This window comes from Macaca fascicularis, chromosome 11 (assembly GCF_037993035.2).
Source record: "Macaca fascicularis isolate 582-1 chromosome 11, T2T-MFA8v1.1".
NCBI lineage: Eukaryota > Metazoa > Chordata > Mammalia > Primates > Cercopithecidae > Macaca > Macaca fascicularis.
Window position 1 is genome coordinate 128,771,178 of NC_088385.1, and position 12,672 is coordinate 128,783,849.

General features: G+C 48.4%; 1 protein-coding gene and 1 long non-coding RNA gene across 2 annotated transcripts in view; one reads left to right on the forward strand and one right to left on the reverse strand.

Annotated features, from left to right (window-relative positions):
* Nucleotides 1–7,638, reverse strand: part of MORN3 (MORN repeat containing 3) — a 32,737-nt gene extending 25,099 nt beyond the window's left edge. The window contains exon 1 of the mRNA XM_065524948.1: nt 7,523–7,638. The gene's annotated coding sequence lies outside the window, so the exon portion shown is untranslated. The remainder of the gene's footprint in view (nt 1–7,522) is intronic.
* Nucleotides 7,639–10,855: 3,217 nt separating this feature from the next.
* LOC135966345 (uncharacterized) lies at nt 10,856–12,217 on the forward strand. Its single transcript, XR_010579631.1, has 2 exons — nt 10,856–11,113; nt 12,083–12,217. It is a non-coding gene; the product is annotated as an uncharacterized lncRNA (long non-coding RNA).
* Nucleotides 12,218–12,672: the final 455 nt, after the last annotated feature.

Consider the following 12,672-nt stretch of genomic DNA (forward strand, 5'->3'; position numbering starts at 1 on the left):
TATATTTAATTCATTGGGTTTACCTTTCTCTCTCCCAGTAGACTGTAACTGATGCATAGAAAACTTCCTCAGTGTATCTTCCTGCTTTATACAAGGTTCTTTGGTTGCCAGTAGAGAAAGCATTTCTTATTACCCCAAAAGGGAAATTTATTACTAGGATATAAGAGTCTTTCGTAGAGTCTATAACAGGAAATTCAGCTGGAGTTTACAAGGAAGTGGACTCCAGCGTTGGACGCCTGTCTACAACAAAGCTCTCTCTCTCTCCTCAGTCTGTCTTGTTCTGCGAATCAGTTTCTCATGCTCATGGTGGGAAGCAGCTGCCCCTTTTATCACCTCAGTTCCAATCACTCACAGAAACTAACTGGCTGTTTCTGAATTCCAATTCCTAAACCCTGATTGGCCCAGCTGGGTCTGGGGTCTGCCCCTGGCCAGTCATGCGGCTGCCACTGTGGTTCTTCTCATGAAATTTTCCTTTCCTCCTTAGGTGCGTAGCCAGCAGCCCCAGCCAGTCTTCAACCCGGTACAAACTATCTCTTGGCTGGTGGCCTGTCCAGAGCCACCCTGCCACCCGTTGAGCGGTGCCTCATGGCCTGGAACCTTCTCTCTCCCTTGACCAGGCTAAGACACAGCCCCAAGCCTCAGTCCCAGCATGGTCAAGAGCTCATTCGCAGCCCCTAATCAGACCCTGGCTCAGAGGAAGCCAGGACTGCCCCATCGAGAAGAATCTGGGGCAAATTAGGGCTCATCTGCATCTGCAGGCCAGCTGGAAGCGCAGGTTACACAAATCTATGAGATTATTCTCCCTATGGGGTCAGAGTTGGGTAACATTATTCACAACACCTGAGTAGGTGGTTCAGGCTGGCCCCTCCCAGATACTGACATGCCAAGAACATCAGGCCTCAGGGCTCCTGTCCCAAATACCCTTCGGATAATCACTTCCAGAGTGGCGAGGATATGGCTGAGCGCCATATTCAAAGATCTTGTTTACAGCTTGGGGTAAGAGGAGTTGCCCTGTGTAGTCTGGGGCAAGAGGGACACCCCTCAATGCCCACAGATAAATGTCCCCTCAATCAGCAAGGCATGGCCTTGTTGACCCTCTCCTGGGCACAGAGCTTTAGCTTCCTTCCTGGATGTTCAGCCTTGGCAGGGAGTCCAAAGATTTCCTTTTTTTTTTTTTTTTTTAATACAGAGTCTCACTCTGTCACCCAGGCTGGAATGCAGTGATGTGATCTTGGCTCACTGCAACCTCCACCTCCTGGGTTAAAGCGATTCTTGTGCCTCAGCCTCCCAAGTAGCTGGGACTATAGGCATTGCCACCATGCCCAGCTAATTTTGTAGTTTTAGTAGAAACAGGGTTTCACCACGTTGGCCAGCCCAGGTCACATTGGTCCAACTCTTGACCTCAAGTGATTCACCTGTGTCGGTCTCCCAAAGCGCTGGGATTACAGGCATGAGCCATAGCACATAATAGACAAAAGGTGGAGACAATCCAGATATCCATCAATAGATGAGCGGATAAACAGAATACACTCTGTCTATGCCATGGAATCTTATTTGGCTATAAAAAGGAATGAAGTTCTTTTTTTTTTTGAGACCGAATCTGGCTCTGTTGCCCAGGCTGGAGTGCAGTGGCGCCATCTCGGCTCACTGCAAACTCTGCCTCCCGGGTTCACACCATTCTCCTGCCGCAGCCTCCTGAGTAGCCTGGGACAACAGTTGCCCGCCACCACACCCAGCTAATTTTTTTGTTATTGTATTTTTAGTAGAGACGGGGTTTCACCATGTTAGCCAGGATGGTCTCGATCTCCTGACCTCGTGATCCACCCGCCTCGGCCTCCCAAAGTGCTGGGATTACAGGCGTGAGCCACCACGCCCAGCTTTTTTTTTCCTAAGACAGAATCTCTCTTGCCCTTGCTGAAGTGCAGTGGTGCAATCTTGGCTCACTGCAACCTCCTCCTACCAGGTTTAAGAGAGTCTCTCACTTCAGCCTCCAGAGTAGCTGGGATTACAGGCGTGTGCCACAACACCCGGCTAATTTTGTATTTTTAGTAAAGACAAGGTTTCACTATGTTGACCAGGCTGGTCTCGAACTCCTAACCTTAAGTGATCTGCCCACCTTGGCCTCCCAAAGTGTTGGGATTACAGGCGTAAGCCACTGCACCCGGCCTAGGAATGAAGTTCTGATACATGCTACAACATGGTGAACCTTAAAAATGTAATGCTGGGCCGGGCGCTACTAAAAATACAAAAAAAAAAATTAGATGGGCGTAGTGGCAGGTGCCTGTAGTCCCAGCTACTCGGGAGGCTGAGACAGGAGAATGACTTGAACCCGGGAGGCAGAGCTTGCAGATCACACCACTGCACTCCAGCCTGGGCAACAAGAGTGAAACTCCGACTCAAAAAAAGAAAAACAAAAACAAACAAAAAAAAACCCATAATGCTAAGTGCGAGTGCATAAATGCTAAAAGGCCACACGGTATGTGATTCCATTCATTTGAAATGTCTGGCATAGGCGAAGACACAGAGACAGACAGTAGATTAGTGCTTGTCAGGGACTGGAGAGGGAAGTGATAGCTTCAGGAGTACAGGCTTTCTTTTGAAAATGTTCTCAGTTTCACCGTGCTGATGGTTGCATAACTCTGTGGACAGACTAAAAACCACTGAATTGTATACTTTATTTATTTATTTGAGATGGAGTCTCGCTCTGTCACCCAGGCTGGAGTGCAGTGACGTGATCTCGGCTCACCACAACCTCTGCCTCCCAGGTTCAAGCGATTCTCCTGTCTCAGCCTCCGGAGTAGCTGGGACTACAGGCGCCCGCCACCACACCCAGCTAATTTTTGTATTTTCAGTAGAGAGGGGGTTTCACCACATTGGCCAGGACGGTCTCAAACTCCTGACCTTGTGATCAGCCCGCCTCAGCCTCCCAAAGTGCTGGAATTACAGGCGTGAGCCACCACGTCCGGCCAAAATTCACTCATTTACAGTGTACAGCCGGGTACGGTGGCTCACGCCTGTAATCCTAGCACTTTGGGAGGCTGAGGCGGGCGGATCACCTGAGGTCGGGAGTTCGAGACCAGCCTGACCAACATGGAGAAACCCCGTCTCTACTAAAAATACAAAATTAGCCAGGCGTGGTGGCGCATACCTGTAATCACAGCTACTCCGGAGGTTGAGGCAAGAGAATCGTTTGAACCTGGGAGGTGGAGGTTGCGATGAGCCGAGATCACGCCATTGCACTCCAGCCTGGGCAAGAAGAGCAAAACTCGGTCTCAAAAAAAGAGAGAAAAAAAAGAAAAAGTCTCTCATGCAGAATGAGCGCCCTCTAGGGGCTGTCAGGTGTCCAGAGCGAGTCACAGACTACTTTTTTTTTTTTTTTTTGGAAACTTCTGCTAAATTGAAAACCAGATAAATGTCAAAAGAAGGTAACATAGAATGGACTAAATTTTGTTTAACTTTTTATGGAAGTGTAAAATGCATATAGAAAAGTGGGGCCAGGCATGGTGACTCACACCTGTAATCCCAGCACTTTGGGAGGCCCAAGTAGGAGGATTGCTTGAGGTTAGGAGATAAGACCAGCCTGGGCAACACAGTGAGACCCCCATCTCAAAAAAAATAAAAACAATTTAAAAATAGCCGGATGTGGTAGTGCATGCCTGTAGTCTCAGCTACTCAAGAGGTTGAGGTGAAAAGATCACTTGAACCCAGTAGGTCGAGAGGCCGAGGCTGCAGTGAGTGGTGATGACACCATGGCACTTCAGCCTTGGTGACAGAGCAAGACCCTGTCTCAAAAGAAAAAAAAAAGAAAAGAAAGGCCAGGCGCGGTGGCTCAAGCCTGTAATCCCAGCACTTTGGGAGGCCGAGATGGGCGGATCACGAGGTCAGGAGATCGAGACCATCCTGGCTAACACGGTGAAACCCCATCTCTACTAAAAAAATACAAAAAACTAGCCGGGCGAGGTGGCGGGTGCCTGTAGTCCCAGCTACTCGGGAGGCTGAGGCAGGAGAATGGCGTGAACCCGGGAGGCGGAGCTTGCAGTGAGCTGAGATCCGGCCACTGCACTCCAGCCTGGGCGACAGAGCGAGACTCCGTCTCAAAAAAAACAAACAAACAAACAAGAAAAGAAAAGAGAAAAAAAAGAAAAGAAAAGAAAAGAAAAAAAGAAAAGGGCCAGGATCAGTGGCTTACACCTCTAATCCCAACACTTTCAGAGGCCAATGCAGATGGATTGCTTGAGGCCAGGCATTTGAGACTAGCCTGGGCAACATGGCTAAATCTTGTCTCTACAAAAAAATTTTTTTAAATTAGCTGGGCAATGTGGAGAATGACTATGGTCCCACCTAATCCAGAGGCTGAGGTGGGAGGATCACCCAAGCCCCAGGAAGTGAGGCTGCAGTGACCAATAATCATGCCTCTGCACACCAGCCTGGGTGGCAAAGTGAGACTCTGTCTCAAAAAAAAAAAAAAAAAAGGTGGAAATATCATAAGTGTATAGCTTGATAAATTTTATTTCTTTTTTTAGGGGGTGGGTGGGGGACGGAGTCTTGCTCTGTTGCCCAGGCTGGAGTGCAGTGGCACGATCTTGGCTCACTGCAAGCTCCGCCTCCTGGGTTCACAACATTCTCCTGCTTCAGCCTCCCAAGTAGCTGGTACTACAGGTGTCCACCACCACACCCTGCTAATTTTTTGTATTTTTAGTAGAGACAGAGTTTCACCGTGTTAGCCAGGATGGTCTCAATCTCCTGACCTCATGATCCGCCCGCTTCGGCCTCCCAAAGTGCTGGGATTACAGGCGTGAGCCACCGCACCCAGCCAATTAGCTTGATAAATTTTCACAAACTGAACACAGCATTTTGTCAAAACCAATAGTGTCTGGGACCGTCTCTCTTGGGAACAATGCCAAAAGTCTAAATTTGAGTCCTTCTCTATATGTGAGGATGCTCCTGAGTCGATTTTGTAGGCCCCCTTTTTTTTCCTCTCCTTTTCCCCCTTATTTTTCCAGAGGAAAATGAGGTGCCATCAATGAGGTGGCTATTTTTGTTTATTTATTTATGTATTTATATTATTATTTTTAGAGACAGGGGCTCACTCTGTTGCCCAGGGTGGAGTAAAGTGGCCTGATCATATCTCACTGCAGCTTTGAACTCCTGCCTCAGCCTCCCTTGTATTTATTTATTTATTTGTGAGACAGAGTCTCACTTTGTTGCCCAGGCTGGAGTGCAGTGGTGTACTCATGGCTCACTGCAGCCTCAACCTCCTGGGCTCAAGTGATCCTCCCACCTCAACCTCCCAAGGAACTGGGACACAGGTGTGCACCAACACACTTGGCTAACTTTTGTATTTTTTGTAGAGACCAGGTTTCGTTGCGTTGCCCAGGCGGGTCTCGATCTCGTAGGCTAAAGTGATCCTCCTGCCTCAGCCTCCCAAAGTGTTGAGATTACAGGTGTGAGCCATTGTGCCTGTCTCCTCCCTTGTATTTGAATTTAAATTTAAGTTAGATAAATGTAAAAATTCCTCAGTCACAGCAGCCATGTTCCAAGTGTTTTGTGGGCACATGCTGGACCATACGGGACAGACAGATGCAGACACTGTGGCACCCTCGCCAGTTCTACTGGACAGAGCTGCTCTAGGGACGAGTTTTCACTGTAACCTCAATTCCTTCTTTGGAGAGTTTCCTTTTGCTTCTGTCTCTCCCCCAACCCTCTTTCTCCAGAAAAAAAAAAAAAAAAAAGATCAGGACGGGTGCTGTGGCTCACGCCTATAATCCCAGCACTCCGGCCGCCTGGTCTTGGCCTCTCAAAGTGCAATTTGAGCTCAGGAGTTTGAGACCAGCCTGGCCAATATGGTGAAACCTCGTCTCTAGTAAAAATACAAAAATTAGCCAGGCATGGTGGCAGGCACCTGTAATCCCAGCTACTCCAGAGGCTGAGGCAGGAGAATTGCTTGAACTCAGGAGGCGGAGGTTGTAGTGAGCCGAGATCGCACCATTGCACTCCAGCCTGGGCAACAGAGCAAGCCTCCGTTTCAAAAAAAAAAAAAAAAATGGTCAGCAACATGCTCTGGCAGAACCTAACATCATGTCTGCAGGGATAAGCCGTGAAAATTACAGTGTTTGAAAATAGTTGTTAGGCAAAGAAATAAAGCTAATAAATCATCCCAAGGAAAAATGCAATGCATGGCCTCACTAGAATTAAATAAATGAAAATTAAAATAACCCTGCCATACTATTACATAGTGTCTAGACTAGGAAAAATGTATAAAAATGATGGCCTGCGATATTGGAAAAAGAGACACCATTACACGTGGCTAGCCATCCTCGCAATTAGGTAAATCTTCCTGAAGAACCATCTGGAACTGTTACAGGAGCTATAAAACCATTTTCTGACTGAATAATTCTGCTTAATAACTATTTGTTCAACATATATAGCTGGCATGAGGCACAGTACTTGGCACTTCACATATTTTTTTGTTTGTTTTTTGTTTTTTTTTGAGACGGAGTCTCGCTCTGTCACCCAGGCTGGAAGTGCAGTGGCACAATCTCAGCTCACTGCAAACGCTGCCTCCTGGGTTCAAGAGATTCTCCTGCCTCAGCTTCCTGATTTCGCACAGCTCAGCTTCCTGACTTCACACATACTTTTTAAAGAATTTACTTTTCACAACAATCCTGTGAGATTGGTAGGTATTCTGATTCTTGTTTTAAAAAGCAGCAAACTGTCCAGGCGAGGTGGTGCATGCCTGTAATCCCAGCACTTTGGGAGGCTGAGGTGGGAGGATCACTTGAGGTCAGGAGTTCAAGACCAGCCTGGCCAACACAGCAAACCCCATCTCTACTAAAAATACAAAAATTAGCTGGGCGTGGTGGCCGAGGCGGGTGGATCACTTGAGGTCAGGAGTTTGCGACCAGTCTTGTCAACATAATGGAACCTCGTCTCTACTAAAAATACAAAAATTAGTTGGGTGTGGTGGTGCACGCCAGTAATCCCAGCTTCTCAGGAGGTTGAGGCAGGAGAATCACTTGAACACCTGGGAGGTGGAGGTCGCAATGAGCCAAGATCATGCCACTGCACGCCAGTCTGGGCGACAGAGTGATACCCTGTCTCAAACAATAAAATATAAACATAAAAATAAAAAGCAACCAACTGTTAGGTTCACAGAAGTTAGATGACATATCCACAGTAAAAGAGCAAGGAAGTGAAAGAGCCAAAATTCAGTCGCAGGCCTCTTCACCTGGGAAGACCTGCCCAGAGCCCCACATTGCCTCCCATTCCAGAGAATTGCCTTCCGGCAGGTCATCCCAGTGCTTCGAGAGGCCAAGGCAGGAAAATCGCTTGAGGCCAGGAGTTCCAGTCTAGCTTGGGCAACAAGACCATGTCTCTACATCGTCCTGGCTACTTGGGAGGCTGAGGTAGGAGGATTGCTCGAGCCCATGAATTAGAGGCTGCAGTGAGCTATGCACTCCAGCCTGGCAGACACAGTGAGACACTATCTCAAAAGAAAAAAGCCAGATGTGGTGATGCGCACCTGTAGTACAGCTACTCGGGAGGTTGAGGCAGGATCGCTTGAGCCCGGGAGATGGAGGCTGCAGTGAGTTATGATCTCGCCACTGTATTCCAGTCTGGACGGCAGAGTGAGACTCTGTCTCTTAAAAATAATAATAAATAAAAATAATTTTATTTTATTTATTTATTTATTTATTTATTTATTTTTTATTTATTTTTTTATTTTTTTTGAGACAGAGTCTCGCTCTGTCGCCCGGGCTGGAGTGCAGTGGCCAGATCTCAGCTCACTGCAACCTCCGCCTCCCGGGTTTACGCCATTCTCCTGCCTCAGCCTCCCGAGTAGCTGGGACTACAGGCGCCCGCCACCTCACCCGGCTAGTTTTTTGTATTTTTTAGTAGAGATGGGGTTTCACCGGGTTAGCCAGGATGGTCTCGATCTCCTGACCTCGTGATCCGCCCGTCTTGGCCTCCCAAAGTGCTGGGATTACAGGCTTGAGCCACCGCGCCCGGCCCTAAAAATAATTTTAAAGAAAGGCCGGGGTTGGGCATGGTGGCTCACGCCTGTAATCCCAGCACTTTGGGAGGCCGAGGCAGGCAGACCATGAGGTCAGGAATTTGAGACCAGCCTGGCCAACATGGTGAAAACCAGTCTCTACTTAAAAATACAAAAAAATTAGCCGGGTGTGGTGGCAGGTGTCTGTAATGCCAGCTACTCGGGAGGCTGACGCAAGAGAGACTCGCTTGAACCCGGGAGGTGGAGGTTGCAGGGAGCCGAGATCGCGTCATTGCATGCCAGCCTGCGCAACAAGAATGAAACTTTCTCTCAGAAAAAAAAGGGGATTGCCACCAAAGGAATAGTACGCTGGGGTGGAGGAATAAATTTATGCAAAAATATACATATGAACATAATTATTACATATTATTACAGGAGGAAAAATTGTAAAATGCATACAGCAATGTAAATTTGGTTTACATATAGTAGGTGCTCAATAAATGCTTAATATAAAAAAGCAATTCGGTTGTATCTACAGCTAACAATATACTATATGATACATTTTAAACACTGTTGAGGGTAAATCTCATGTCAAGTATTCTTACCACAATAAAAGAAAATTATTTTTAAAACCCCAAACCAAAAAATCCACAATTCGGAGGAAGAGGGCCCTGGCTCTTTAAAAGCCAGAGGCTGGTTATGAGAGAAAAGAGGCGGGTCCTGGAACTGGTATAATAAACTTCTTGCCTTATTTAAATGAGCATGCGTGAAGGTCTCACCGGTGCCAGAGCCACGTTCCTGCACCCAATGCGCCTGCGCTCCCTGAAGCCAGACTGGGCCCTCGGCTCCGCCCGCCTATTTAGGTGGGCGGAGACAGTCGCGTGACTTCAGTGGACCCACAATCTCCCGCGCAATTAACCAGACCCGCCCGTTTACACAGGCGCATACGTCAGCACTTGACAGCTTGCTGAAGGACGCCTGGAGTTGCGCCTGCGCTGTGGACGCTCCCGCCGGAAGTGGGCGGGATAGCGTTCCAATGCGGAAAGGGCAGTGAGAGCGCGGGGGAGGCGCGGGTGGCCGAGTATGGGGTGGGGACTGTCCCCAATGCGCGGCAGCAAGGTTACTAGACCTAAAAATGTCACGACTGGGAATATGATCACAGAGAACTTACTCTTCAATTTAGAAAAGATTTGGGCCGGGCGCGGTGGCTCACACCTGTAATCCCAGCACTTTGGGAGGCCGCGGCCGGTGGATCACCTGAGGTCAGCGGTTCGAGACCGGCCTGGCCAACATGGTGAAACCCCCGTCTCTAACTAAACAAAATACAAAAATTAGCTGGGCGTGGTGGCGGGCGCCTGTAATCCTTGCTACTCGGGAGGGTGAGGCAGGAGAATCTCTTGAACCCAGTAGGTGGAGGTTGCAGTGAGCTGAGATTGCACCATTGCACTCCAGGCTGGGCGACAAGAGTCCGTCTCAAAAAAAAAAAAAAAAAAATTTGGCCGGGTGCAGTAGCTCACGCCTGTAATCCCAGCACTTTGGGAGACCGAGGCAGGCAGATCACCTGCAGTAGGGAGTTGGAGACCAGCCTGATCAACATGGAAAAACCCTGTCTCTACTAAAACTACAAAATTAGCCTGGTGTGGTGGCACATGCCTGTAATCCCAGCTACTCAGGAGGCTGAGGCAGGAGAATCGCTTGGACCCAGGAGGCGAAGGTTGTGGTGAACTGAGATCGCGCCATTGCACTCATTGCACTACAGCCTGGGCAACGAGAGCAAAACTCTGTCTCAAAAAAATAATAGTAATAATAAAATTTAATAAAAGAGCCCTAAGCCAAGAATGGACCTGCTTTGAAAAGAATGCTTCGTATGTCCCTCATAAAAAGCATAGAAAAGTAATGAAAAATCAATCATGGAAGCCCTTAAATTGACTCAAAATCTACACCTAGTTAATATGATGTACCCCACGGGGCCACCTTCATGGGCAGGTGACCTGAGCAGTCACACATGGCCCTGCATTCAGAAGGGGCTTGTGCTTGGGCTAATACCCTCCTGTCACTATTTTGAAATTCTCCTCTGTTGCCCAGTCTGGAGTGCAATGGTGTGATCACGGCTCACTGCAACCTCTACCTTCCAGGTTCAACTGATTCTCCCACCTAAGCCTCCTGAGTAGCTGGGATTACATGCATGTGCCACCATGCCTGGCTGATTTTTAATTTTTTAGTAGAAATGGGGTTTCACCATGGCCAGGCTAGGTCTTAAACCCCTGACCTTAGGCCTCCTGACCTGATCCACCCGCCTCGGCCTCCCAAAGTGCTAGGATTACAGGTGTGTGCCCTTGCGCCGGTCCATTTTCAAATTCTTCATAATTTTTTTTTTCAGATATGGTCTCCCTCTGTTGCCCAGGCTTGAGTGCAGTGGTGCGATCACAGCTCACTGTAGCCTCGACTTTTCAGACTCAAGTGATCCTCTTGCCTCAGCCTCCTGAGTAGCTGGGACCACAGGTGTGTGCCACCATGCCCGTTAATTTTTATTTTTGTAGAGATGGGGTCTCACTATCTTGCCCAGGCTGGCCTTGAACTCCTGGGCTCAAGCGATCCTCCTGCCTCAGCCTCCCAAAGTGCTGGGATTACAGGTATGAGCCACTGTATCCAGCCCTCTGCTCTTAAATAGAGCCTCATGAGAGAAACACTCCCCTTCCCAGCTGTGGACATAGTTATGTGAGGATGTGATTGGGGCTGTGACAGGCTGAGAAATAAAGCCAACCTGCTGCAGATGGCAGAGAAAAAGAACTTGAGTCCTTAATGACATTCCTGAGCCATTCACAACACTGTAAGGTCATTGGACCCATTGTTCTGTGACAAAATACATTTTCCTTATTGGTTAAGCACTTTTAATTACATTTCCTTTTACTTGTAGGTGGGCTGATGGTGGAGGCTAAAGCAACTCTACTTTCCAGGCTTATCCATCATGTGGACTTCTAATTAACCTCAGTTCCCGGGATGCCTCTAAGATTTCTACATTATCTACTGTTAAGAGCAAGTAATTACTGCAAATCTGCCCTTGGGTCAAAACAACCTGGATGGCATATTCCTTCTGAAGCACATATACTCTTTCCCTAGGTATGTAAGCCTTGGGTCTGGGGGCTAACAGTGCAGGGATCCATCATCTCACAGCCACCCAAGACATGGCTTTTGTTCATAAATCCCTATTAAATGTTTCATTCTGAGGCTGGGTGGGTGGCTCACACCTGTAATCCCAGTGCTTTGGGAGGCCAAGACAGGAGGAATGCTTGAGGCCAGGAGTTTGAGAGCAACCTGGACAAAGTGGTGAGACCTCATTGCTACAAAACTGGAAAACCTTAAACGAGTGTGTTGCGGTGTACCTATAGTCCCAGCTACTCAGGAGGCTGAGGCAGGAGGATTGCTTGAGCCCAGAAGTCTGAGGCTGCAGTGAGCCATGATTGTGCCACTGCACTCCAGCCTGGACAACAGAGCAAGACTCTGTCTCTAAAAAACAAAAAAGTTTCTTTCTGAGAAACCAGATTTGTCAGCTTCCTTCAGCTCTCTCAGCCCTTGGGGGTAGGTTTGCTCATGGTAGAACACTGATACATCACCCCCAGGCTATCCCAAGAAAACATGCTCACTGGCTTGGTAATGTGTTGGCTTGGTAATGTGTTAGCTTGGCTAGTTGAATTGCATTTCCCAGAATTCCTTTTTCTATGTGTTTCTGGTAGGGTGGGCCATAAAGGGCAGTTTTCTGTGGAATGAGATTTGGTGTGTGGAAGTAGAGCAGCAGCCATACTCTTACTGATGCCTCGAAGGCTGGGGCAGAGTCACCAGGCACTTCTGCGTCTCCTGAACATTTTCCTTTACCTGCCTGCGGTGGGTCCACCTGCCCCTGGATCCTCCTTTGGCTGGCATGACCCCTGAGCCAGCTCCCTGCCTAAGGGCACCAGTGTTTCCTGCCATCAAAGTTGGGGACAATGAGGACTGACCTAGGTTTCAGTCTGTGTTTATAGATTTCAGCTCTTGCTCATGGGTTCCAGATTGTTCTTGCTCTTCCCTACTTTACATCCATCTTCTGTTCAGCTGCCTGCCCTGCAGACTTCAGTCTCCAGCATCAGACACAGAGACCCAGCATTATGGAGACTGTCTAGCCAGATCTCACAATTGTGGAAGATCTCAACTCCTACAATAAATCTCTTAAAAACCACGTGTGGCTGGGTGCAGTGGCTCATGTCTGTAATTCCAGCACTTTGGGAGGCCGAGGTGAGCAAATCTCTTGAGCCCAGGAGTTTGAGACCAGCCTGGAGCAGCATGGTGAAACTGCGTCTCTACAAAAGGAACAAAAATTAGCTGGGCATGGTGGCACACGCCTGTAGTCCCAGCTACTCAGGAGGCTGAGGTGGGGGAATTGCTTGAGCCCAGGAGATTGAGGCTGCAGTGAGCTATGATGGCACCACTGCCCTCCAGCCTGGGCAACAGAGTGAGACCCTGTCTCAAAAACAACCCCTCCCCACAAAAAAGTCACCTGGGTGAGGCCGCGCGCGGTGGCTCACACCTGTAATCCCAGCACTGTGGGAGGCTGAGGCGGGCGGATTACGAGGTCAGGAGATCGAGACCATCCTGGCTAACACGATGAAACCCCATCTCTACTAAAAATACAAAAAATTAGCTGG